General features: G+C 43.1%; 1 pseudogene; it reads right to left on the minus strand.

The window, feature by feature from the left end:
• Positions 1-865: 865 nt before the first annotated feature.
• LOC127233966 (peptidyl-prolyl cis-trans isomerase A-like) lies at positions 866-1,484 on the minus strand (annotated as a pseudogene).
• Between the last annotated feature and the right edge of the window lie 339 nt (positions 1,485-1,823).

The following is a 1,823-nucleotide window of genomic DNA, read 5'->3' on the forward strand; positions in this document are numbered from 1 at the left end:
AACATGCATTCCCCATGTGAGGCCTTCAAGTGAGGCCGCAGGCCCTGAGATTGGACTGTCCCACCCCATTTCCCCAGGAGCCAGCATTCTGCCTGTGGCCGTCGATCATGGGAAATTAAGATTTCCTTGTCCCCTGAACCATTCTCAACAATAGTCCCAGGACTTTCTACTCTGTGTGAAATTTGTAACAATGAATTCTAATCAGGAGGCCTTAGATCTTTAAGTCATTTACAGAGGTGTCTGTTTGGGAATGTTCTGAGGGAATGCCTGCTGACCCTGTGTTTATTTTTTCAGCTGGTGGTTGAAGCTCTCAGGCAGTTATAATAAATGGGAATGCCAGTGTCTTGTTCATTTTCAGCTTTATTGCAAATTTTGCATTGCATAGCTGTCATATTTCTACTTTCAGCCTGCAAAATACAAGGAATTCTTATGTCTGTATTTCCAAAGTAAATATCATTGTCTTTACATCCCACCTCAACTACATAGAACTAGTTAACAGAGAAAAGACATAAATTGAAAAAAAAAATATTTCAAGATTCTTGAAGAAGGTTAATTTAGGATACTTTTTTTTTTTTTAATTATAAAGGCTGTATTGCTCTTTTTTCTTTTTGCAGTGGTGAGGGTCACACCAAGCTCTCAGATGATAACCTAGTACTCTACCATCAAACTAATCCTCAGCCTTGAAGGCTTTTTTTTTTTTTTTTAAAGATATGCTACCCCAATATTCTTCCCTTGAATTACCATTTTTTAAAAATAGTTCTTACTTAGTTTTTATTCCTAATCATAAACTTAATTCTGCAATTCAGCTAGACTTGGAGGGGAATGAGGAAAATATGGAACCCAAAGAATTTCGTGAGGGCAGAGATTACAGGGCATTGTGAGCAGATGGGGTGGGGGATGCTCTCCTGAGATACAGAAGGAATGGTCTGGTGGGTAAGAAGCCCACAAGTCAAAAGAATTAGAGTTGTCCACAGTCTAAAATGGTGATCTTCTTGCTGGTCTTGCCGTTCTTAGACCCGAAACGCTCCCTGGCTTCCACAATGTTCATGCCTTCCTTCATCTTCCCAAAGACCACATGCTTGCCATCCAGCCATCCAGCCCTGGCAGTGAAGATAAAAAGCTGGGAATCATTTGTGTTGGTCCAGCATTTGCCATAGACAAGATGCCAGGACCTGTATGCTTCAGGATGAAGTTGTCACCTAACATTTCTCTCCGTAGACAGACCTGCTGCCAGTGCCATTATGGCATGTGAAGTCACGACCCTGGTACATGAATCCGGGGATAATTCTGTGAAAGGAGGAACTCTTGTATCCAAATCCTTTCTCTCCAGTGCTCAGAGCGTGAAAGTTTTCTGCTCTTTGGAACTTTGTCTGCAAATAGCTCTAAGGAGACACGGCTCAAGGGCTCGCCATCGGCCGTGATGTCGAAGAACACGGTGGGGTTGACCATGGCTGCAGGAAGAAGCGACAGGGGACAGCGGCGTCTACAAAACGCAAATTACCTTTCTTTCAGGAGTTTTATTCTTAAGCAAGTGTATATGTGCGTGCGTGCGTGCGTGCGTGCGCGTGTGTGTGTGTGTGTGTGTGTGTGTGTGTGTGTGTGTGTGTAAATGTGGTAATGCACGTCTATAATCCCACCTCTTGGGAGGCAGAGGAAAAAGCAATCCTTAGTTTTATAGTGAATTCATGGCCAGCCCAGGGTAACTACGACCTTGTCTCCACAAATTTTTTCAATGAAAACCAATAAATTAAGGCAGGAGAAATGGCTCAAAACTTACAAGTGCTTGCAGTTCTGTAAGGAGTACGGTCTTTCTGCCCGCTGCC

This window comes from Phodopus roborovskii, unplaced genomic scaffold (genome assembly GCF_943737965.1).
Source record: "Phodopus roborovskii unplaced genomic scaffold, PHOROB, whole genome shotgun sequence".
Classification (NCBI taxonomy): domain Eukaryota; kingdom Metazoa; phylum Chordata; class Mammalia; order Rodentia; family Cricetidae; genus Phodopus; species Phodopus roborovskii.